We start from the raw sequence: 25,532 nt of genomic DNA on the forward strand, positions 1-25,532 counted from the left end.
GCCATAGAGATGCCCCATTGTAGTATTCCCAAAAAGTCGTCCACACCTCCAGATCTGCCTTGACCGACCTGGGGAGGCGGACCCTGTGGTGCGGACCAACTGACAGCCTGGTCCGGCGGGCACAGAAGGGGCGTCCGGGGGACACCACCCTGCTAGACCCGGAGGGTCCCTATCGTCTGTTCCCTGCTGTGGGGGCTTCTCTGGAACTGGAACCCCGCCTTACTGAAAGGGCTACTTCCCTTTGTAACACGCTACAGCTGGGAGTACGCCTGCACACCTCTCGCACTTGTGCAGATACTTACAAGACTGCCTTTGGCCTGACCCCTTATTGAATTCCCAACATACCTTGCGCTTTGGCTCCCTTCTCAGGTCCGGCTTAGCCGTGCGATAAGAATCTAATGGCTTCATTCTCAACATACGGGACGACCGCCACAGGCCAGGTGCCATTTTCAATTTGATCCCAGCATGCTAGAGGGATCCTGGAAGCCTTCCTTCGGACTTTTATCATAGCTAATGGTGGCGGCCACCCCAGAAAGCGCACAGGCTGTTCTGACTCTTCATCCATGTCGTCCGTTTTTGACTTGCTCTTCTTACACATTTTTTTTTTTTTTTTTTTGACGACGACGAGGAATGAGGAATGAGGCCAGGGAAAGGCTGACGCTGCAGCAAAAGGCTGCTGAACACGCCCCCACCGCGGCACCTGGTTGGGTAGCCACCGGGGGGGCGTGAGCACCAGCCAGGTGAGCTGGAGGCAGGGGGCAACGCCCCCTGCTGGGCGGTGCTCGGGCTCCCGCCCACAACCACTCCCCTCTCTTTCAGGGAGGAGAGTCTTTGTCGTTTGTGTTCTCTTTTGTAAATAGATATGATTCAATTTTCTGCAGTGCCATAAGGTTTTATTTATTCACATGGCACTTCAAAACGGACAGTGAACTGAGAAAGGAATGAGTTCTACATAGCCAGATCCGAAGTCATTCTGTTGCATTCAATGTTGGTTCCATCCAGCAGGCAGCACGGAAAAATGCCTTTACCTTGGCAACATATGCTTACAGTTCTGCTGCTGTCTGATGCCGCATGTTTGGTAAATTTCTGGCCCTTTCAATTGTGTATGCTGACAACTGGGATTTTAAGATTCGAGTATTTGTGTGGAATGTGCCATTATCTGAAAAGCAGCACCTCTGGGGCTGGATTGGTTTGATTTCTTTGCTGTTTTATTTTTGATTTGCTAGCCTCCCCATCTGAACTGTGCTGGTTTCTGAGGCCGTAAACAAAGCGAGAAGTGACATTCCCAGTCCCTCAAATTCAGAATACTGAAAAGGCCAGCATTGTGCATTCAAAATCATAATAATTCAATGGATATCCCAGACATTCATGTTCTGATGTTTCATTTTGTGACACTGAATGCAACAAGAACAGAAAAACAGTGTGACCTTATGTCATGCTGTCGACAGAAGATCGTAACATCTGCAGAAAACAGCACAGGCAAATAAAAAGGCTGAATTGCCTAATGGGTGTAGTCAAAAAAGAGAGGCAAATAAATGGTTAAAGGCAACTTGTATTTTTACATTCGATGTTAAAAACTAATCACATTAGGGAGCAGTGTAGTGGTTAATAGTGTGAAGTTCCCAGTCCAGTTCCAGTATCACTCCAGCCAGAACATCACTAGGTAACCCTAAGGTTCAGCAAGCCTCTATACTATCAACACATCCTTCCCAAACCCCTCCTACCTTACAAGGTGGCTGGAAAGATTATTGAGATGATGCATATGAAGCCATTTATGGGCAATCTCATACACGTCTACTCAGAAATAATCCCCATTGAGTTCAATGTGTCTCATGCCCCAGTAAGCTGGTAAAGGATTGCAGCCTAAGGCACTTGAATTGTGGAACACAGGAAGCTGCCTTATACCAAGTCAGACCCCATTTAGCTTAATATTTTTGACTCTGACTGACAGGTTTCCATGCTTTCAGGCATCTCCCACGTGGATATGCCAGGCTTTGAACCTAGGATCATCTGCATGCAATGCTGATGCTCTCCCACTGAGCTTAATAGTCCAGTCAACATGCCATATGTGCTTTGTTGAAGTGTTGAAGCAATGGTTCTTCAACATCAACTTTGTTGGACTGGTCATGTTGTGCGGATGCCTGATGATCGTCTTCCAAAGCAATTACTCTGTTCCAAATTTAAAAATGGAAAGTGTAATGCTGGTGGTCAACAAAAGAGGTTTAAAGACTATCTCAAGGCAAATTTTATTTTTAAAAAAATCTAGTATAAACACCAACAATTGGGAAACACTTGCCTGAGAGTGTTCCAATTGGAGAACAGCCTTTACCAAATGTGTCATGGACTTTGAAGACGCTCAAACTCAGGACGCAAGGGAGAAACGTGCTAAGAGGAAAGCAAGCTTGGCAAATCCACAACGTGATCAACTCCCACCCTGAACTGTGGAAGGATGTGTGGATGCAGAATTGGCCTCCACAGTCACTTACAGACTCATTGTTAAAACCGTGTTTATGGAAGACAATCTTACTCGGCTACGAGTGATTGCCAAAGAAGAAAGATGTGCTTTGTTCTGTTCTCTTTCAGCTTCTGCCTTCTGGAAGAAGGTACAGGGTTATAAAGACTATGACTAGCTGCCTGAGAAACAGTTTCTATCCGAATGCGATTTTGGTTCCTTACACACAATGTAAGGTAGTCTCTATGGGAGTAGATTGTATTTAATTATGGGGTATCAGAGTTTTTTAGGGTGCTAACCAGGCTGGGATAGCAGGCTTGTTGGTTTTTGAACGTCTGATGTAGATTTTTTTTCAATTTCGTTGTTCTGTATGAGACAATGACAATAAAGATTATTGTATCGTATCGTTGCAACAGCAATTTGTTGTACTATTTTTATTATCAATTTATTACATGTATATGCTGCCCTTCATCCAGAAGGAGCCCAGGGTGGCAAACAACAAGTGCTGAAACAATTTAAAAAAATATTTTAAAAAATCCAAATATTACCAAATATTCAAGGGGAGGTGCCTCACCACGAATGACCTGATTCTGAAATTGCGCAGAACAGACCTCCTGATAAGTTTGTATCTGCAGGAGGCCCTCACCTGCAGAGTACAGTGATCTGGAAGTAGTAATGATGGGGCTTCTTTTGGTTACCTCTGTACTGGGATCCGTAATATGCTCCCGAAGTGTTTGTTGACAAATGTAAATAAATAAAAGCAACACACAACTTTACAATCCCTGCTGTGATTAAGTAGCTCTTGATCTGCTCCAGGTTCTTTCTGCAGCTCGCAAGCTTGCTTGCTGAGTCTGTATCCTTTAAGCAAAGATACCACAAGGCATACAGAACGAAGCTGTTTTCTTTATGGATTGACCACCTGGGCAGTCCCAGTTCTGCTGAGTTTGTGTCGTCTTGTTTCAGAAACTCAAGTTACGAATCAGTCAAAGCAACAGAGGAGAATGAAAGGGGGGGGGCTGAACCCTGCTTATCCATTTTGGGAAGCTGATCAATGAAAGAGGCAGTGTTTCCTAGCTTCTTTCACAAAGGGGGAAGAGTATTTAGTGGATTTTTCAGCAGTGTGTGTGCTTTGATATGGCACTCACCTTATTAACAATACACAGTGGCTGAGGGGTGTATGCAATCTTCCTTTGTCTTAAAAAAACAACAACCCTACACAGGCATGGTCCTGTGCTCCACATTATCACTGGCTGCTTGAACTTCGTGGCTTGCATTCCATATGGGAGGACTCATGAGCATCTGAGGAGGTTACCTGAAGAGCACCTGAGGATGCTGCAGAAAGCAGCCTCCCCAGCTGCCCATTGGTCTTCCTATGAGGAATACATGCCAGGAAGTGGCGGGAATGCTGTAGATCATTGCACAAGGTTTGTATGGGGATTTTCTGCTAAAGGGGGGAATACATACCTAGGCTACCTCAAAACTGTCAGGAGCTCGGCCTATACTTGTGTAGGACCCTGGCAGAGACACATGCCCGACTGGCATGTTCTCTCCCTCCTGGTTGTTCGTTTGGGAGCTTCAAAAGCTTTCTTCAGCTCGAACATCACAGTGACTGATGCCAACCGGCACAGGCACACTTTGGGATCCGCAGAGTTTGCGCAACTCAGACATCAGCAACTCAGCATTTTTGCTAATCTACTTTATTTACATATAAACACACATGGAGCACTGCAACATAACTCCCTTTCTCTCTAGCATCAGACAGCAAAGAAAAAAAAGAACAAAGGACAATAGTCCCACTTCACAAAACACAGTAACACAAACATCATATCTCCGTCACTTCCCACTCTGTGGAGTCAAAACATATACCGTCATGTGATAGACAAAAATCCCATGACTGCAATCATGGAGCAGGAATTCTAACAAAACATGTTAAAGGTAGAAAAGTGGAGGGGGTATATTGATTGAGAATGGATTGTATTGTAATTGTATTGTAACTTTTGAATATATTTTTTTGATATTTTAAAAAAGGGAAACAAAGGTAGAAAAAAAATTAAAGAAAGTTAAATTTCACATAACTACATCACTTTGAAATTTAAGAATGTTTGTCTCCCTGCAGAACTGGTTTCAAAAACACGTAGGGCTGGTTAACATATGACTTCAGTGTGTAATTTTACATGCACTGAAGAGTCAGGATCAAGTCTTAACTTGTGTACACTACCAATACAAATGCAGAATATTTAATGTGAACTGGAGATTGGGTTTATAAACGACTATTCAAGTAAGATCCCACTCATAAGTATTTTTGGTTCAAATATATAAAAGTTTTTAAAACAAATGGATCAAGCCAGTGGATCCCTATCATGTAGCCTGTTATTATGCAAATGTAAATACATGGAATTTTTGCACATAAGCACCTTGGGATGGAAAGATGTGTCGATTTTGATTCTTCCAGTTTCTCATTTTCCTCAGTTTAAATTCAGTTCTCCACATTTTGCAGCAGCTTGTATTTTTTTTTTTAAAAAAGAAAAACTTCACGAAAATTCATCAGAATTCTAGTTCACATTTTATATGCAGTTTTGACTAATGTATACATTCCTCCAAGCAATCTCCCCTGATATAATATACTTTTGTATGTTGCTTTCACTAAAATCTTAATTTTTATGCTCATTTCCCACTAATATTTTGTAAACCATTTTTGATTGGAGAACAGTACTGAAAAATTCAGATAATGTTCTTTGACAAATTATTTGAACATTATCAGCCTTCAATTGGGCCTAGTTCTACAAGATGCAGCCAGCATGGGTCTGAAGCCTGCCCTCGCCATCAGGCATTCTGGTTCAGCTTGCAGCACAGCAGGACCACCGATCTGGATTTAGATATACATGGCAGCATGTAATGCCAGTAGAAATTGGTGTATGTGCCTGTGTGAAAGTGAGAAAGACAGGGATAATTTCCATTCCCATGGAAAACCTGGGGAAACTATTTCCCATTGAAAGGTACTGAAGAAAGAATGATGCTAGAGTTAAGATGCTCAACTGGGATACTAGATTCACACCTCAGATCAGTTCTGCTCAGCTTTCATGATTGCATGTAATTTCTCATTATAGCAGTTGCATGCTTTTAAATTGGACTGAATGGTTCTCTAAATCAAAAGATTTGTTGATCTAATGAATTCATAACCGTTTCCCTAATGATACAAAGAAGTATTTGAGTTAGGAAGTCTGGCGAGAAGCCAAGTTTAAAGCAATAAGAACAAAATCAGAAAAGAAATCCCAGCCTTATAAGGAAGGAAAACAGAAGAGGCAGGGTACCCGGAATAGCTGTGATTTGTTTATTTCACATTTAAATCAGCATTCACTCAACTATCTCTCTTACCCGCTAAAAGAAGGGAACAGTGTACCAGATTAAAGTGCCAGGCAGTTAAAACAGCAATCTGATCTGTAGCAACATGCCAGGGAATCAGATACATGGTAAGTCATGCCAAATGAACTTTGAGGATACAAATACCCAAGTATGACAGGTTGCATTGTGCTTTGGTTCTTGACAGATACATGACGTAGTGTTTGTTAACTCTGAGAACAGAGATATGGCAAGATGTTTGACTTGACAGCACATGTCACAGCTTCTGTGTAAGTTTTACTTTCACAGCCGTTGCTTTGCCCTTTAGTTTTTGGCGAGAAATGGAGGAGAGAAGGTTGCTTGAGTTACTCCTTCCGGAGTGAATAATCAAGCAGTTGTCCAGGAGGGTAGCAGAGGTGGGGCAGGAGATTTGATTAAGCACAACCTGGACAGTGGAACAAAATGGGCATCAAGGGACTCACAAGATACTGACCTCTCATTAAAGCAACACTGCATTATGCAATGGTTTCTTTTCTCCGTATACAATGATAAAGCCTGTTTTCAAGTTGATAGATGTAAAGCCAAAGACCAGCTTACTTAAAGGCTTCAGTGAGGGCAAGATGCCTGGCAGAGAGCCACGATTGCAGTGTCTCCTTGGCGTTCTGCCTGAAGACAAACACACTCAAGCCTATTCAGCTACTAAATACTGTTGGTGAGGGAAAAGAAAATTGGAGATGTGATGTTGTACAACAGCAGCCAGCTGGGTTTTGCAGTAGTAGCGGTTGTTTTGCAGAAGAGCTTTTTGAGCAAGAAGCATTGATTTATTTAAGCATTGATATCTCTCCCTTAGATCCAAGAGGTTCTGGTGTTGCTCACAAAGCATTAAAAAACAAAACCATGGTGCAAATTAAAACAATAACCTGAACAAATAAAAGTCCTACAGCAATCAAGCAACAAGTGCAAAAACAAGTAAATAATAACTAATTCACTAAACAGCAGAAAAGTCATTGCTTTCTGCAACAATATAGCACCTCAGACATTGTTTAGTAAATGTCTTCCACCCAACAGCAGGGCTAGATCTAGACACATCATAACAGCGTTTCAGTTGAATGCTTTGTAAGCTTCATAAAGGGTAATCCTGTTGGTGAAAGGCGGGACTCTACAGTGCCATCTGGTGTCACAGTGTCATAATGCATATAAAGCGCTTTTTCTTTACGAATGTAGCTGAGTCCCAGGTGTGCTGCAGGTGCAGTGGAAGGAACATCCAGTGGTTACATCCACATTGCACCAAGAATCCTACTGCCTGGCCCTAGCTCCTCCTCTTTTCCCCTTGATAACATTGCATGATGGTGTTGGTCATCAATGTAGCACCACAGATACAACCTAGCTGGCCCCTACTGCCTCTGTAACAGACATGGGAAACCTATAGCCCTCCAGATGTTATTGGACTATGGCTTCCATCATCCCTGGCCAATGGCCAGGCTGGCTGGAGCTGATGAGAACTGGAGTTCAACAATATCAGGAACACCCATAGTTTTCCCACCCCTGTTCTATTATGTGCATTGTCTGATGCTCTTGACAACTGTTTACCTCTTACCGCAATTAGCAAGTCCTATGCAACTATTATCCAACAAATAAGTAAGAGGCAGCTTCCATTTTGGCTGTAATGCATTACATAGATACTTGAGGCTCAACAGGACTGACACCTGACTACACATGCATAGGAACGTGCCTTGCACATCCTCATAATATCCCCCCCCCCCAGGTACAAACTCAGTTTGGTATTCTTTGTAACTTCAAAGCCGTGCACACTTCATAATTTGAAATAACAAAAAGAACAATTTCTGGATTTCTGATGAGCCCTTCAGATTGTGTCTTTAATTTCTGCTCACATCGTATTGTCCAATTAGCACGGTTAGGCTGAAACACTTACTCAAGTTGACATGCAGTATACCATTTCAAGAACCTAATATTCTTGGGCTTTATGGATTTCAGCTCCCAGCCTGTCTTCATAGCTCATAACCTTTAATCCTCACATCAATCTTGGTGCTGTGTTCAATTACTACAGTGCTGTCTGCTGAAAAGTAGTAGGAGCTCAAGGGAAGTTTGTGCAAACTTGCAAGTTTCTCATTCATTTTCATTTAAGGGGGGAAAACTAGCAGGACAAAAAAAAATCATTCAGATGTTCCTTAGAATTCCCACTGTCTGTCTGTGATGTATTACATTTAATCTTGTTTTCAGGACTGCTAGCAAAATACTGTGTCTGATTGTTTTAGAAATTTTTATTAGCAGGCAGTGTACAGGATTCCCCAAAGAATTCAAAGCTTTGAATGGATTTTTTAAAAATAAAAGATTCCATATATTGTACAAGTATAGATCAAAAATAAGCTTTTCAAATCATTCTTTGGGACCACGAGCTCACTTTGCCCTTCCACTGTAAGTCTTAAAATCTGGCAACTGAGAATCTTGGCCTATGACAGAGACCAATGGCAGTGCCAAAGTTTTCAAATCAGTTGTGCAGAAATAATTCCCCAGGGCATTCCTGAATAGCCTTCACATTCTTGTTTGAACAAGACTTTTGAAGAGTAGGGTTGTCATTCATTGTAAAGACCTCTGAATTTCTAAGGAAGCTTACCAGAAGTTATAGTAAGTTTCTTCAGTGCTGTGATGGCTGGAGTTGATGAAAGTTATAGTTGAAAATATCTGGAGGGAAACAGACTGAGAACGGCTGTTCTAAAACATGGGTTGTGGACTGCCTTCAGCCACCCTCAGTGGCACCTCTCGCATTTTGTAGAGTCAGTAAGAGATTCATATCCTGAAATTGGAGTGTTTGTAAGAAGTGTGGGGAACCTTTGACCCTTCAGATGCAGCTGAAATATAACTCCTATCACCCCTGGACATTGGCCATGCTTGCTGTGGCTGATGGGACTTGTAGTTCAGCAACATCTGGAGGGCCAAAGGTTCCTCTCACACATAATTTCACAGTCTTAAAGACAGATGTAATACAGTTGGTGCTTTAAAAAAACGATAGAAAGCTGTAAATGAAAGCTGCCTGATGTAGTAAATTGATGGACTTGTAGCATCTATTACAAAGGGAATTAGAATAGATAGCAAGTGATATACTGTGATACCTCGGGTCCGTTACTAACCTGAAACTGTTCTTAACCTGAAGCACCACTTTAGCTAATGGGGCCTCCTGCTGCTGCCACGCCGCCGGAGCACAATTTCTGTTCTCATCCTGAAGCAAAGTTCTTAACCTGAGGTACTATTTCTGGGTTAGCAGAGTCTGTAACCTGAAGCGTGTGTAACCTGAAGCGTATGTAACCCGAGGTACCACTGTACTGTATTTCAAAAACCATTAACTGTATGCTGAGGGTTACAAAACAGCTTAGCTGTCAAAACTAGGCATGGAGACAAATTATCAATAGAACTTATCACCATTTGAAAAGCCTTTTCCATGTTATCTTTCCCTTCCTCCAAAGATTAAGTTCCATTTCCTTCTTCCTCTCCAAACTTTGTACAGTACACCAGTCATCATGATACTTGTGTGTTCCATATCCTTGTGGTCAACACAATAGAGGAGTGTTTGCCCACCATGCAACTCCTAGCTGGAATGTGCCTCAGCAAAAGTGTTTTTTTAGGATTATGCTGTGTTAGTACAGCTCCTGCTCTTAAGCCTCAGTGACATAAAGATATGTGCAAATTTCTCAAGAATGCTTAAGGAATTTGAAGATGGTAACAAAAAAAAGTCAAAGTCAGACTTGAACTTTGTCGGCAACCAACATGCCTCAACAGTCCCCATAAAGAGGAAAGATGTGCTTCGCTGTTTCATATTTTGTAAAATGCAGACCTTATTCTGACTTAGAGGGAGATTTGTGAAGGGATGTATTTTTTAAATTGTATAGAGTACTGCTCCTCACACACACTGGCTCCAAGTTTCTGTGGTGGGAGGCCCCTCCCCCCCAGTTAGAAGCAACTGTTTGTCTCGCTCCCAGTTTTTAAATTTAGTTTAAAATTTATCTCAATATACATGTATTTGTATTTAAATTTCCCTAATATACATATTTCTGCAAGCAATTTTTTCTAACACAATGCACATTTGTATAGTATTTTCCCTAATATATGCATTTTAAAACACACTCTGCCTTAATAGGCACATTTTAAAACACATTATTTGCAGATCAGCTACTGCAAAACTCAAGAGAAGGATTTTTTAAGTAAAAAAGATAGCTGTGTTTAGGTTTCCATATTGTTTCAGTAACTGCAAATTAGAAAGGCTTTCATTAAGATGCACTCCAAACTAATTATCTCCCTATCACTATGGTAGATACATTTTTTCAGTGACTGCAAACTTCATCTGAGAATTGATGTTTTGGGTGAATTTCTGCATGATTCTTGGTGTGCATCTTTTTCAGAGGGGAAAGCCTAGCTTCTTCGAGAATTCAGTTTGGGAAAATGAAGGACTCTGTGAATTGAAAACAGAGACATTGTATGTATCCTTTTAAATTATGAAAATACTTTAATAAAAACAACTATAAAATAAATATATCTCCAGGGATGCTCATTGAACATAGGTTGAATGCCTGGCTCCCTAGGAAAAAGTAGTATGAAAGGCCAAAAAACCCCCACAACCTATGATAAATAATATATTGTTCTGAACTATGTTGCTCTGAGGGTCTGCAAAGCTTCAAGTTGAAGAAAATTATTCATGAGGCAAAATTGTATGGTGTCTCATTCTCAGGTACAATAAGAACAAATTTATTTATCAAAGGAAATGTTTTATTTATGTCAGACAGATGTTGGCTGAGACACAACACCTATGATATAATACACTGACCAATTGGGAGAGACAGATTTGGAAATAATTCAAGAAGACAAGGTTTCTACTTCACCAATTTTCATTTGCATTCAACCTGGTTAGAAGTTTGCAGTTCCTAGGCATTTTAAAGTACCCAACACTGTATTTTGATGTCTTGCTGTGCTATAGTCTGGAGTAGAATGGAGATGGAGGCACTTCTTAATATTAGAGAGAGTAGTTGACATAGACAGTGTTTACTGTAATAATAATGGAGTCTCACTTTCCCAGTAATACCTAGTAGGCAGGTCTGTTCCTCTTTGGGCTGTTCTTCTAGCTCTGTAATAAGAACTCTGAGGAGGGAGGATGTCCGGAACATTGTCTCCCAGTTCAGATATGTTACCCTTTTAAACAGTCTTATGACACCACTCTAGATATCATGAGAATCGTAGCAAGAGATGTGAGCCCTACTATTTCAAGCATCACCACCACCATCATTATTACATTGTTAAGAAATTGCATTGCATTTTGGGGGTACATATTTGGGACCATCTTGGTTGTGAATCCTGGAAGACCTGCTCCCTGCCTTTCGGACCTTTTCCCACATGGTCTGGGAGACCAGGCCCTGACTGACTCCAACTACAAAAGTGAGACTGCTGAACAGACTTTTGGTCTGGAGTATTGTTTAGGAGTTTTGTTGTGGGAAGGTTATTGCTGTTATTGATATTAATGTTTGCTATTTTAGATCTTATTATTTATGTGGAAATTTGGTTGCGTAATTTTTGACGCGTTATTTACTGTTTATGGCTACTTTTGTTGTTTGCAATTATGTATTTTTTCATGTTGTAAGCTGCCTTGAGCATGGTTTTAGCTATGAAAAGGCCAGTATACAAATAAATGATGCATGTATGTGTGTATATTAACAAAACCAGATGTGCAATTTGAATGTTGGCAGATGGTCTATACCAGAGTGAGAAAAACGGGGTTCTCCATATGTTGTTGGACTACAGATCCCATTATCCCTGTCCATTGGCCATGCCAGGTGAGGTGATAGGAGTCCTGCAAATCTGTAAGGCCAAAGGGTGTCCATCCCTGGTCTATATTGTTATTCCAGAAGATGTTTCTCAAGAAAGCTTGGATTCCAGTATTATTGCACTCCCTTCCTCATCTAATGCACAGAGACCAGGCTCAATTGTGCATGTCAGCTATTGATCATCTTGTTCCTCATGCACAAAACCTAACCAGTTTCTATTGCTTATACATACATTCATGTATTATAAGCTGGCCAACAGCATTTCTCATCACCATATTTATTACATTTACATCTTGTCTTTCCTCCAAAGATCATAAGGCTGCATAGTGCACAAATCATTTCTCCCCATTTTATCCTCACAATAACCCTGTGGGGGTAGGCTAAGGATAGCAATGGCATTGTTCTCAGCTACTTCCATCTAGCTTAAGAAAAAAAAACAACCCAAAAAATCACGCCATGCTTCAATTCTCTCAAATGACAATTGCAGATAATTGTTGGATCCATCGCCCCCAATATCACAACTGCACCAGCTGGCCTGCTATTTAAATTCACAAGCTGGGCTGCACATAGCCAATGTTCAATGGCTGGGCATTGTGTAGTTCATTGTGTGGATTGGTAGGACACAGGTGTGGAACCAGTGCCTTATAGAGAGGACACAGGCAACATAACTCTTCACTAAAACATAAAGCATTGACAGCAAATGGCACAGTCTTTGACTTCTATTCATCTTTTCTGAAGAGGACCATTTGCTAGAAAACAGCCTGCTACTGAGTTCTCTTATTTTCAAATGTGTCATATACACCATTGCATTTGATAAGCTCTCACAATAATAAAAAAGTCATTTTGCAACATTTCTGACCAGAGAAAAAGTCAGGGAAAGGTTGACTTCAGGGATAAGTATAACTTTTGCACAATAAAGTAACATGGATTTCTAGAAAGAACAGAGAATATATTACTTAGGAATAATTGAGATTGTGTTTCAATCAATAACAAAACTCTAACCATTTCCCCCCACAAATTGAACAGTGGCATTCCACCGAGTAACTCATCATTTGAAACCATTTTATTCATATACTCCAGAAGTATCCAAAGGAGTCCTTTGATCTTTTAGTGGCTTTGCAAAATCACAGTGGAACATAGCTGTCAAGTGTCCCTTATTTGAAGGGACAGTCCCTTATTCCAGCGCCATGTCCCGCTGCTGTCCCTTATTGATGGATGTCCCTTAAATGTCCCTTAAATGATGTCCCTTAAATTTCAAAGGAAGCAGCTCCTCTCCCTCCCTCCCTGCCAGCCAGGGAGGAGGGAGGCTCCAACTGTGTTGCTTGGCTGTGTTGTTCATCCAATAAGAAGTCTAAGAAAGACTGGGGGGGTGGAGCTTGCATGCCTTGCGTGTGGCTAGTTAATGCAAGCTGAGGGTTTTTTTGAATGCTGGACGCCATTTTGTTGCACGTGCTGCTGCAAACTTTGCAGTGCAAAGCCAGGCCGGGGAACCATCTTAAGTTGAGGCTGCATAGGCCTTGTGGTGCATGTGATTCAGATTCTATTCAGTTGAACCTCTGGTTAAAAAGTTGGTTGGACAGTGTTCTCGAAGCTACCAGCATGAGTTTGACCAGACTGCAGGAGGACAGGAAGACTGGAGTGCCTGGAACAGGTGAGGCTGCAGGTCCCTTATTTTTAAATCTGTAAGTTGACAGCTATGCAGTGGAATGATTCTGTACGTTGTATTGATAGTTTTCTTTTCCCCCTTTATTGTTAAGCTGACTTTGTATTGTATCTATATTCTTGTCCAAATTGATGCACAAGATCCTATTAGATTAGCAGGAAGAATTGTTTGATGTACAAAGGATAGAATAGTAAATGTCACTGTATTTATTTTGATGAAGGTCAATCAATACTGCTGGCTGCAGAACTCACATGTAGTGAACACACTTTTCCAGATATTAGGGGTATGATTAGAAAACGTTGACTTCTCTATACAAGCAAAAGATGCAAATGTCAGATTTTCTAAATAAATAACTTGATAAACTTGGAAGAATGCTGGTGCTAACTAGACTTATTCAGTGTGTTAAAACACTGCTTAATGCAAGGAATTATTGAAATACACAATGTAATTTGTTTAAGGTCTGTTAATATAATTCTTGCTGATCTTCCAAATTTGCTTCACAAAGCTGAGACATAGTGTCTCCTGAGAATCAAGCCAAAATACTTACAGTTCCTGTAAGTCAAACTGCCTCAGCTAGACTGTTGCTCTCTTTCCACGCATTAAGCAGGAATATATGAAGAGAGATTCTAAGTCTGATCAGCTGAAGGTGCTTAGAAGCCTTCCCATTATTGGGAAGCATATTACAGGTTTTCCAATTGCAGGGAGACTTCTGAATGTGTTCAGCTGAATGCAGGAAGGTTGGAGATGGAGTCAATCATGACAGGGATGTTGGAGCCAGTCGACACATTATTATTAACTTCATTTCTATACCTCTTTATGTCTTTAAGAGAACATCTCGAGGTGGTTTACAACACATTAAAACATCAAATAAAGCAATCCAGAACAAAACATTACTGAAGAAAGTCAAAGCAACATAATTAACAGGAAACTAAAAATATTATCTTAAAGATTTCAAAATAAAACATTAAAAAGGAGATCAAGTACAAAATGTACAATTAACACAGCAAAGTATAAGGTGTGCATTTAAAACAGCATAATTAACAATAGAATAAAACGTTATCATAAGCATTGAACTACTGCACTAAGAGACATGCTCCCTCTCAGCCTGTTTAATTTCACAAGACCTGAACAGGCTAGAGAAAGAAAATGTAAATTCAGCGTCATATGATGCAGTATTTGATGGGTACTCTCAGATTCTAGTGTCCCAGGTCTAAGAGGTATAAGCCTCTTGGTAAACTATTCACCAATATAGAAAGGCTTGCAGTTGTGGCACAGTCCAAACAAACCAAGCTGAAGCACAGAGAAAATCTTGGCTGTAGTCTAGGTCCATAATGGTCCAGAAGAAAGACCAGAAGAAAATCCTGGGTCAACACCACAGGCGACTGAGCAAGGAGGAAGGTCTAGAACCAGGAACCAGGAGTCCCACACCTCTGTTGTTTAAAACACATTTCAAATTTATTTCAGACATTTCAAAACATTAAGAACATCTAAAAACTTTTTTAATGTGACTTAATGTAATAAATTCCTGGCTTATCTCTCTATGACTATTGCAAGGGCCCGCAAATATTCTTCAAAGCTGGCATTTGAATAATATTCATATAGATATTGCAATTCCATCAAATGATTACAAGTAACTGGCAATTGCTCCTTCAAGTAAGAGACCAAGGGTGTCTGAATGAGATAGGGGAGAAATTTGATTCTATTTGTATTTCACTAAGAAATTACCTGTTTCACCATTCTCAAACTGACGCATGAACCAAATCACAAATACCCTTCTAAATCCCTGCTTCTCCGAATTTTGCAATGCAGTTCTTCAAACAAATAATGTGGTGTGTTTTTGTTTTTTTAAAAAAGACTATATTAGGGAAAAGCAAGCATGAAAATACATGTATTGGCAAAAAAAAAGCATACAGAAAGGCATATTAGGAAGAATTGCAAAACCGTGTCTATCAGACTTGAAACTACATACAAAAATGCATTTATTGGGAGAAACTTACTGTAAAATTTTTTACGAGTGCTTTGAAAATAAATAAATTAATAGCAAGCTGCTGCAGAAAAGTGGGAAACTGAATTTAGGATTAGAAAGAGGAGAAACTGAAATTGACAATAAAATCTGGAGAATCTTGGGAACTGCTAGGAACAACAGCTCTGTGAGGTCAGCCTCCTTAACAAACTACAGCTCCCAGGTTTCTTTGGGGGGAGCCATGACTGTTAAAGTGGCATAATAGTGCTTTAAACATATGGTGTGTGGATGTGACCTCTGCTTGCTTTAGTCCTATACCCAGTGCCTCATCAATCGTAAACAGAAATTTATTTTTTCATCCGCTGCCAGCTGTCAATGCTATATTTTAAAGCAGGTGGAGAGAGCTGCCAATTGCCAGTTAAAGAGAACAAATGAGTAAGTTGGATCACGGTGCAATCATGGTTATAAACATTTATATTAATTTACTACCAATCAGATAGCAAATATGTGCAATTGGTTTTAATTTATCTGGGCTGGTGCACATGGAAGCATATTCCACTTTCAATTACATTCATCATTTGATCCATCCTTCAGAGATTTCTGCCTACAACTGGTGTGTGCAAAAAACATTGGGGTGGGTGGGGAGTAAGTATGACTGTAGATCTGTGCCTAATTATGTAATGAAAATAATACAGGAAGACCTAACCTTCAGTTCCAAGGCACTTGCAAGTCACGTAGTTTGTGAATGCAGCCATACTATTGCAGGGACACTGCAGAAAAACTGTACATGTGTTGTGTCCATAAAATAACCAGTATTAATGATAGCCTGCATATTAACTTATAGAATAACTAAAGCCTTCTGGCCATTTAATTTATGAACTGTCACTTGTACTTCCTGGGCAGGAAAGAAAACAATGTTGTCATTAACAACAGTGACATTTGCTGCTTTGCTTCATTTCATGTATTTTTGGAAAGACACTTTCAATTTTAAATGTCAAACAGTGCTCTGACCACATGCTCTAAATAATACACATCACGGATTTCTTTCTTTTTTTTCTTCCCCATAGCAAATCTCAGGCTGAAGCTAGGATGAGATGGGAGAAGTGTGGCTTCCACTGAAAAGAGCAACCCCACATCTCCTCATTCTCCTCTCTTCCTTGGTAGCATCTACTAATGGGGTCCTCAACATGGAGGCAGAATGGAGGCCTTCCACACTCCTTGGCATATATCAGGGCCCCCTTCCCCTCTTTTTCTTTTTATTTTAAATTGTGTTGTTGTTTGGAGGTGGGTTCACTGCTTTTTTATCTCTGTTTTATTTGGGGGTTTGGGAGCCTGGGGTAAGTTTTGTCTGTGGCTTTTGGATTATTGTTTTCATTTTGATTTTATATACAGTGGTACCTCGGGTTGCATATGCTTCAGGTTACATACGCTTCAGGTTACAGACTCCACTAACCCAGAAATAGTACCTCAGGTTAAGAACTTTGCTTCAGGATGAGAACAGAAATCGTGCTCTGGTGGCACGGCAGCAGCAGGAGGCCCCATTAGCTAAAGTGGTGCTTCAGGTTAAGAACAGTTTCAGGTTAAGAATGGACCTCCAGAACGAATTAAGTACTTAACCCGAGGTACCACTGTATTGTGATCTTTTTTGTGACCCGCCCTGAGACCTCTGGGTATAGGGTACTGTATAAATTCAATAAATGAAATGAAATGAAATTGAGTATCTCACTTTCAGGCATTTGTCCACAGACGGCCATGTATTTCTGGTCCTATCAACTGCTGATTCCATAATTGATTACAACTGTATTCTGGATCTCATGTTAGCATTCTAGAGATATATGGTTCCATCTGTGTCACATATCTCTGAAAGGGAAGACTAGGTTAGGCTAATCCCATGTTATTGCAAAATGCTGCTACAGTATATTAAACTAACCTGATTTCGGTTGCAATCTCTATTTTGCATTTCAGATAAAGTTGGCATCTCAGACTATGGTCCTGTAATCACTTCCTGAGAGTATGTCAATTGGGATCTACTTCTGAGTAGACAGGCATAGGAGTGCAGTGCTAATTTTGCCTTAAAGTACACTTTGTGTGCGTGTGCCAGTGTGCGTATGCACGCACGTGTGGTTTAATTACAAAATGTGCTGGTTCTGATTGAATAAATTACATGATTAAATCCTACACTGGATACAGAACAGTGCAAGTTATATTAAAAAGTCATTATATTTGTAACTCAGAGCAAGGCATTATAATTAAAAGGCAATTGGATGAAATTAGCTTTGAGACTACATGCTTTTAAGCAGGATTTGCTAAATGAACATTAACAGTTAACATGTGCCTTTTATTAGCTCATCTACTTTCTCCCACACACACCAAGACTCCATAGCCAAAGTTAAAAAAAACACACCTTAAATATTGGCAAAAGGGAACACATGAAAGACACCCACGCGGAGTTGTTCCATTGCACTTTGGTGGTGACCAAGCTCATTACATTGTGATCTAAGCCATTGATAAATCAAAGTGGAAGACCCTGAATGGGCCACAATGTACTCCTTGTACTCCTTGTTTTTTTGAGATATTTCATTTCCTACATCTGCACAGAATGGAAAACACACAGCTGCTTTGTGTTGTATACCAGCTATCACTAATTTAATTGTTGGCCATTAGCAGCCAGGTATTGCAAAGAAGAAATCTGTTTTTATACAATCATCATTATGTCCTTAATAGGCAAATCTCACAAGTTTAAATGGGCTGTGGAAAACGTTATTCCAGAGAATAGGTCAAAATAAGACAATTCTTTTCCTCACAGTTGGTTTTTAGTGAACGCCCTCGTCTCATTTTCCCCCAATTGTGATCAATTTTCTGCCTCCTTTTTTTCTCTCCCACTTCAAAAGTTGTAAATTGACTTGGAACCGATGGCCCCAAACTATAGGTCCTTTAATGTGTGAGCTTTGAAACCTAATGACAACAGTAGCTTTCTCTCCCAGCTCGCCTTCTCCTCCTCCACAATGACAGGCACACTTCCTCTTCCCTGTCTCTTATCTCCCTGATATTGGGCCTGGTGCTTTAGTAGTGTTATATGAGATGGGCAAGGGACATGGCTCCCTCCCTGATGCTGATGATAGTGGGAGAAGGGGGAACTTGAGCCTCTGCTGATGGCTGTGGTGGAGAGAGGAAAAGGAAGAGAGTGGAATGAAGAGAAGAGTCGTTCCCCCCCTTAGACTGAAAATGTGAGTGTGGAGAAAACTCAGGGGTCATATTGCCTGACCTGTATTGAAGACAAACGTTTATGAGTCACCATGATTCACATTCCAAACCAAAAAATGTACAAATTCCAGCTCAAAGTCTCTTGTGGTGCAGGGTGTATTTTGTGCAGCCACAAGGTCATCATAGAGGTTTGGATCAAAATGTGGCATTTTTTGGACTTTATGATCCTTTAAAGAAGAAATTATTGGAAGTACAGCCTCTGAACACATGAGCACTATGCTGTAAATATTAGAAACAGGAATGGAACAGAGTATGCTGTCCAGTTGGCCAGAAGTGGAGCTTTCTGGCCACTTTCTTAGGGATTGTTTCCTGCTTAGAGATCTTGCCCTGTCCTCCCTCCGTCCATCATTCCTCTCCTTACCATCTGCTACCCTCATAACCTATTCACCACAATTTTCAGCACAAAAGCCGCAACATTTTTGGATGCCTGAAAAGGAGCATCAAATTATACACCTCACAATACACTTTAAGAATACTTTCCACACCATTTAGACATCAGCTTCTACCTTCATTGACCCACCCCACCCCCTGCAGTAAGCAGCTTCACCTTGCTGCTGGGTTGAGCCATCCTTCAGGCAAACTGGTTTTTGCAGTAATGGTGGCCAACACTCAGTTTTTCTTAAGTGACTTTGAGTTTCATTTGGATTTTGGTGTATCACTGCTGATCATCACATATTTCATATTCCCTTGAGTTAATTTAAATACGCTGCTGTTGAGGTGTTGTTTTTTTTTAAAAAAAGAAACATTGGCAGCATATACAGTGATACCTCTGGTTAAGAACTTAATTTGTTCCGGAGGTCCGTTCTTAACCTGAAAGTGTTCTTAACCTGAGGTACTACTTTAGCTAATGGGGCCTCCCGCTGCTGCCACGCCGCTGCGCGATTCCTGTTCTCATCCTGAAACAAAGTTCTTAACCCGAGGTACTATTTCTAGGTTAGTGGAGTCTGTAATCTGAAGCATCTGTAACCTGAAGCGCCTGTAACCCGAGGTACCACTGTATACTGTTATTTCCATTTTTGGCCCAGCTTGCAACATCATGCAGCCCCACCCTCCAAACCATACATCGTCAGGCCAAACATGCATTTCATTTTGCTAAGTACTTTCTAGCCCCCTGTTTTAATGGATCCAAACAATCCGGAAACAAGAAAATCGTGAAGCAATGCTGTGTGTCAGATTCAGCCTGGCAGGCAGGTCAAATCTGGGCAGATAGAAACAGTATAACTCTTGAGGTGTTTTGATTCTGAGCAAACACAGAAAAGAGGGCACCAAGGACATGTATGCACAGCCACCTTGCTTGTTGCATCACTGTCCACAAGCTGGAGGCAAAACCTACGAATCAGGAAGTCTCCTGCATTCATGGAAGTTCCCCACACATTTCAGAACCTTGGAAAGTTAGGAGATACCGGTAAGTACAGGAGATTCCCAATTCAGACCTTCACCTTTCGTAAGAAGAACTCTGCTAAATCAGGCCAAAGGTGCATGCAATCTTGCATCCTGATCTCACAGTGACAAACCAGACACCTATGGGGAAACCCATAAGCAGAACTTGAGCATAAACAGCTCTCTTCCTACTTGTAATTTTCAAGCAATCAGTATTCAGAAGCAGAATTCCTCCAGCAGTGGAGGTAGAACACAGCCATTGAGGCTTGTGGCAACTGATGGTCTTATGCCCCCCACCCCAATTTTAGAAACAGAAAGTGATAAATATGGTAATAGGACAATGCAAGAATGTTTGTCCCTCCCTGCAATCCCCTCTGACATGTTTACTCAGAATCATAATGCCCGAAGAGGGCTAATGTGAGTGGGGGGGTGGGAGAGGTTCCAGAAGAGGCTATATTAGCCATGTGTTTTAAAACATTTTTGACTATTTCGTATTAAATTCCTTTTTAAAACTTCTGTGAACTAGACAAATGCAGTAGGAGGAGACAAGGATGAATTTCCATTTTCAGCCTAGCTAATTGGAGATCCCATCCTCTTCTAAAATAGCAAGTTAAGTGAGCAAAATTGATAGCTTCTGCTGGGAGATGTGAATATCCAGAGAGATACGTAATCTCTCCTGTGATTCTTATAGTAGACTAAAGCTGCAATCCTAATCCCCTTTACTTCTGTTTAGGATTGCAGCCTAAAATTCTTCAGAGGTATATTGGGATCCAAAGTGATCAGGGCGGAAATTGGCATGTTTTACACATCCCACTTTTTAATATATAAAGTAGCTTGCTCATATTATTTCTTGGCCAGCAACATTTATTTCCCATTCTTCTTTCTGCTAATGCATTTTGAATACAAGGTTGACTGTTATTGTACTTCAGTGAGCAAATTGTTCACTGCAGTGAGTCGCTCTGGATTAAATCTGCCAACACTGTTCTTCAGTTTGCAACTTTCCATATTCTCCTGCAGCCAAGATTTAGGAGCCACAAGGGGGAAAGACTATAAAAAGAACCTTGCTGGATACCATCTAATCCAGAAGCCTGTCACCAGCAGTGGCCAGCCAGGTATTCCTGGAAAGCCCAAGAGCAAATCACATCCACTGTTTGCACCTCAACAGTTGACCTTCAGTGGTTAACCATCTCTGAATTTGAATGTTCTTTTTCCTCATCATAACTAACAGTCACTGATTTGGTAGGCTTCTTCTCCATGAATATGTCCATCTCCTTGTATATTAAACTAAGCCACTGGCTATTATCATAGCTCCATAAATTAGGCTATAAACATTTTCCTGGGAATAAGCTCTGTTGAAATAAATGGGATATACTTTTGAGTAGACCTGTATAAGATTGTGCTGTTAAGGTGCTTATTATATCTTCTTTCGTCTAAGTCAGGGATGGAGAACCTTTCTTTAGCCTGAGGACCACACTGCTTCCTGAGCAACCTTCTGGAAGCCAGAGGCAAAAGTGGCCAGGACATTAAATGTGAATTTTATCTTTGTATAGTAGATCAGTTTCTTCACCTTATTCCTTCATTTAGGCAAGCAATATACAGAATCTGAGTTCTGGGGCACATTCCAGCAAGGCCAAAACTCTCAAGGACAAAGCAGGCCTGCTGAGATCTCAGGGAGAGGGGTGGGCTGGGGAGAGTCCTGAGGACCAGGTAATGAGTCTGGAGAGAGGCATATAGCCCCTGAGCCTAGGGGTCCTATTGAGTTCCAATGATTCTAAACCATAAACTTCTAAAGCACCTTCTTGTAAGAGATGGAGAAGCTGAATTGTACACAGTATTTCAAATGCTGCTTAGTTTTAGAAATGGATTAATTTTTTTAAGTACCATATTGGCAGTTTTATTTTCAGTTCCTTTCCTTGTCTTACTTTCACCAGTACTTCCCAATGAGGCAAAAGAATGAAAGAAAAGCATATTGACTGAGCAGTAAACCCCAACAAATACAATAAATAACACCAAACTCCACCTCCATCCACCATCATTTTGGGATTGGTGGGACTTAATAATTTCCTTCTCTCTCAATGGGTCCCAGTGGATAGAGAGTATCAGAATCCCAGCAAATAAGACAAATAAATCTGCTTAATGTTGCACTATGCCAACATTTTCATTGAACTACCCACCATGATCTGTTCCCTAGTTAGACACTTTCGGTTTAGCTCTCTACCAAGCATACATGTTAGGATTTTTGTATCACTTTTAGGCTTACTTATATGGAATGTCATTTGCCATTTTGTTGCCCACTCACCCAGTCTGGAGAGATCTTCAAAGATTACAGGTTGGTTGGGTTTTCACCATGCTGGATAATCTACTGCCATTAACAGTACCTTACTACACTGGTACCTCAGGTTACATAGAGAATTGTAGTCTCAAAACATCTGGAAGGCCAAGTTTGAGGAAGCCTGAACTAACATGTCCCTCTCTCCACCAGCAGCCTGGCCGATCCCTTTAAAAAATTGCATTATGTTGACTAGTTATGCAGTATGAAGCTGATTTTACTTCCAAGTTTCATAGCTTTGTTAAAAGATTGACTATTTTGCAACTGCGTTCCATCAAGACTCTGCCAATTAATTTGTCCATGATCCTTCAATTTCCTGTTAGTTCTACTGTATTCACCTCAATTCAGCTTCATACCCACCAAAAATAGTTCAGACATGAATACGTGTCAAACCACTGCAGTGGAGACAGTCAAAAAGGATTCATTTAGCTTCTCTGCAGTTACTGTTTCCTTTACAAAACTCTCACCCTTGTAATAATGTAACAAAATACCTTCTCAGCTGCTTCCCTGCTTTTGCCATATCTTTATTCTCCTTATTTGTTTAACACTTCCATTTGTTAAAAGGAAGCCATCAAGCATTTTATCATTTCCTTGACTTTTCAAGTCCTCTTGGACTAAATCTGCAGTCTACATCCTGTCTGAGTCTCTATTCTCACAATTTAAAATAGCCTCTGTGTGTACTGAAGACATATGACCCTGATGACTCTTCAGTTCCTTCAATTTCCTTTTAATTAAACTCTCCTTAAAACAAGTTTCTTCTTTTGAAATGAAATTTGACCATGCTGGGCTTTCTGGGAAACTGTCCACTTACATATATGTTGAATTTGTGGTTTCTCCTGATTGCTTCAGCAACTCTCACACCAAATCTTCAGCACCACATTCAGGATTAAATCCATTTCTTGTCCCTTGTAGGTTTCATGACTAACTTTTCTAAGGCACTATTATTAATAATCTCCAGAGATTTTGTCTGTCACAATTGGAAATAATGCACATTTGCTCTGTAAAGGTGAGTATAAGTTGAAGTCACCCATCATTATAACATTTTATCATGAATTCCTTTTGAATTTTATGTCAGTTAAGTAAGGCTGTGAATAAACTTAAATTTGTTCAGAAGCAATGAAATATCCCTGATTTCCATCAAACTCCCAGAAGTGGTGAGGATAAGCATGATATTAAGATTCATTACTTAGTCCGTAGAAGAACTGTAGATATATGACTGGGGGGGAAAGCTCTCATCATGTCAAGCTTTCTAGATAATGGCTATGGTTTTAGATTAAATGTCTGCTATAATTTTTGTATTTTCTACCACTGTAGAGACAATGAAGATACCTCCAGTCGCAAACTTTTTCAGAATGGCCACCAGTTCAAAAGAATTTTAAATAAATATAGATGCAAGGTGGATCAATAAACTTTTGCTTTACCAAACTAAGTTCTCAAGAAAGTCATAGGAGTTAACAGTTGAACAGTTGAGATGTGGCTTAGCTTTCCAAATAACAGAATATAAGGAACTAGCAGAATGTTATCTCACAAACAATTATTAAGGAAGCATCCACAAAAAAAGAAATCTGATGAATGGATGGAAAGATGGACAGAAAAAGGCAGAGAGCGCAACAGCATTTTGTTCCTCTATAGAGTACACATTAACTTGCTGGTCACCAAAAAACATCAACAATTAACAATGGACATTTATGTCATTTGCATCTTTAACTATTTTCTCATTTTTCTTCTTCATGAATGCTTGGAATGTAACCCCACATACATTTTGAAATGTTGACAGAAAACATATTTATAAATGCATTGCCTGAGATAAAATTTCTCAGTGCACATTTTTGTCTGGATGTTTTAAAAAAAATCTTGCAGATTTATGTAGAAATTGTACAAAACAGACTTATGGGTGAACAAATGCAGAAAGGACACCAACCAGAAATAGACTGATTTGTTCCTACCTTTATGTGAGGTTAAAAAAGAGAAAATAAGTGACTTAATGGAAGAAGTGAACCAGTTTATTTGCTTTATCTTTTTGACATGGAGGACTCACCTGCCTCTCCTAATGATCTTATGTACAAAACAGAAAGTGCAAGTATGGCAAAGAAATCTCAAAGTCATTACTAATCAAATGATTTGAAAACTACTCTGGCCAGCAGTAGAATATTAAATGAAAGAGGACACAGATATGACAGGAAGCCTAAAGCTGTTCCCTTATATAATCAAGGATTCTAAAACCTCTGGGTAGTGGATTTCTGACCAGTGAAGGAATCATACCAGAACCTGACAAGTCATTCATTACAATAGAATGGTCTATTAATGTGTCTCCTTTTCCCAAGGTTACTGAATGAATGAATGAACCCTTAGACCTTCCTTTCTTAAAATTGGAAAAGCAATGCAAAGGAAAGCTTGCTTGCCAGTTAATGTTTCAAGCACATGGTCTACAAGGTGGCTCACTAATTTTCATTTTTATAACAATATAGTAAAAGAAAGCAAACATTCAGCAATTGAATTAACACGCACTGCAAAAACCAGCACAGAAACAGCAGCGCTATCTATCTGTCAGATCCCATTAAATCTATGAAGCAGGGGGAATAGATTTTTTATTCTGACTTTAAATGATAGTAGGGTTTACTTGGTGCCTCTTGGAAGGGAGTTCCACATTTGGGCACCACCACAGAGAAGGCCCTGTCCCTGGGAATACCTGAAAGAGACTCCACTGAAGATTTTAAGAAATGGAACAGGTTCTTTTACAAGTAGGCAGCCTTTCAGATTATTCAATCCCAGAAACACACCTAATCAGATCACTAAGCATAGTTATAAATGGTTCTACCCATACCTGCTAACAGACTGGCTGTTGTATTCTGCACCAACTGAAGCTTCCAAATCGTCAGCCCCATATACAATTCATCACAGCACTCTACCCTGCTATCAAATGTGTCCAGAGTGTTTTTTGTTTTGCAGAAAGGGCTACTGTTGACAGCACTGTCCCAAGACACTGTGCTGCCTGGAGGAAATGGCAAGAGGGTGTCTCCACCAATTCCACACACAGAACGTGATCAGATTGCAAGCTGAATCTTATTTCAAGACTGGTGATAGGACTGTGTACTCGACCACTTCCAAAGGTAGCAGGGGAGTTTAGGGAAGTCAGGGAAGGCCACGTGGCACACAGTGCTGCATCAGCCAACACCCCACTACCACTTCCTATTCACACCTCTCAGAATCTGCCACCCGAGGTGGCTGTCCCACTCTGCCAAACGGTAGGGCCAGCTCTGCTGCTTGAACCAGCTGCAGCTCATGAAAGGTGTTTCTGACACAAAGGCTGCTTG

This window comes from Podarcis melisellensis (genome assembly GCF_964234715.1).
Source record: "Podarcis melisellensis genome assembly, chromosome: 9".
Classification (NCBI taxonomy): Eukaryota; Metazoa; Chordata; class Lepidosauria; order Squamata; family Lacertidae; genus Podarcis; species Podarcis melisellensis.